At 44.6% G+C, this 1551-nt stretch overlaps 1 non-coding gene across 1 annotated transcript; it reads left to right on the top strand.

Moving 5' to 3' along the window:
- The first annotated feature begins 394 nt into the window (after positions 1–394).
- Trnaa-ggc (transfer RNA alanine (anticodon GGC)) lies at positions 395–469 on the top strand. Its single transcript has one exon. It is a non-coding gene; the product is annotated as a tRNA-Ala (tRNA).
- The last annotated feature ends 1082 nt before the right edge of the window (positions 470–1551 follow it).

Genomic DNA, 1551 nt, shown 5'->3' with positions numbered 1-1551 from the left:
ATTCAGAAACAAAATCTACAGATAAAAATATCTTCCAGGCGGTGGTGGCGCACACCTTTAATCCCTGCACTCGAGGCAGAGGCAGGTAGATCTCTGTCAGTTCAAGGCCAGCCTGGGCTACAGAATGAGTTCCAGGACAGGCACCAAAACAACATGGAAAAACCCTGTCTCAAAAACCAAAAATAAAACAAACAAACAAACAAAATCCTATATATCGGGCTGGAGAGATGGCTCAGTGGTTAAGGGCACTGGCTGCTCTTCCAGAGGACCCAGGTTCAATTCCCAGCACCCACATGGCAGCTCACAACTGTCTGTGTAACTCCCGTTCCAGAGAATCCAACACCCTCACACAGACATATATGAAAGCAAATCATCAATGCACATAAATTTAAGGGTTGGGGATTTAGCTCAGTGGTAGAGCGCTTGCCTGGCAAGCACAAGGCCCTGGGTTCGATCCTCAGCCTCAAAAAATAAAATAAAATAAAATAAATTTAAAATATCCTATGCAGTAATTAATTATAAAATCAGGGCCTGGGGGTTGGGGATTTAGCTCAGTGGTAGAGCATTTGCCTAGCAAGCGCATAGGCCCTGGGTTTGGTCCTCAGCTCCAGAAAATAAAATAAAATAAACGTGTGTGCCACCAAAAAAAAAAAAAAAAAAAAAAATCAGGGTCTGATGTAGCCCAGGATGTCCTAGAACTCACTCCTGATCCTCCTGTCTCTACCTTTTTTTTTTTTGTTTTTGTTTTTTGTTGTTGTTTTGAGACAGGGTTTCTCTGTGTAGCTTCGGGGCCTTTCCTGGAACTCACCCTGTAGCCCAGGCTGGCCTCGAACTCACAGAGATCCACCTGCCTCTGCCTCCCAAGTGCTGGGACGCCTGGCCTGTCTCTACTTTCTAAGTGCTGGGGTTACCATGCCCAGCTTCCTCTCTTTTGCTTAATTATTTGAATACATGTGGGATTTAGTGTATGCATTTATTTAGGACAAATTCTTAGAAGTGGAATCGGCAGGCCAATAGTCACTCCATTCTGTCCACTTCTGCGAGGTAGTTTTTAAAGCATTTCCTTTACTTTTATTTGTGTATGTGTTTGCACACGTGTGTGCAGGTGATCACCAAAACCAGCAGAGGGTGTAGCATCTCCCAGAGCTGGAGTTCACAGATGGATGTGAGCCTACTGAATTGGGTGCTCAGATCTGAACGCTGGTCAACACAAAGCGCTCTTAACTGTGAGGCGGGGTAGGTAGGGAGGTGAGAGGTGGACAGGAAAAAAAAATCCAGCTCTTAGTGCTTCAAGGTAATAAATGCAGATTAAAATATTTTTGGAGGAATATGCCCATAACTGGAAGGAATAGTTATGCCTGCTCTGGGAATGCATGAAGATTTCTCGAGGAATTTGGTCTTTGTATCCTTCCGCTGCCTTTAGGAGTTTGGTGGTAACCATGGCAACTGGCCTAGCACTAGAAGGTGTGTCATTTAGCAGGAATTTAATGTGTCATCTAGGTGAAACTGTGAAGCTCAAGATGGTTGTGGAGATACTCTGGCAGCCCTCTT

Source organism: Peromyscus maniculatus, chromosome 10 (genome assembly GCF_049852395.1).
Source record: "Peromyscus maniculatus bairdii isolate BWxNUB_F1_BW_parent chromosome 10, HU_Pman_BW_mat_3.1, whole genome shotgun sequence".
NCBI classification, from domain to species: domain Eukaryota; kingdom Metazoa; phylum Chordata; class Mammalia; order Rodentia; family Cricetidae; genus Peromyscus; species Peromyscus maniculatus.
This window is presented reverse-complemented; position numbering and strand designations above follow the sequence as displayed.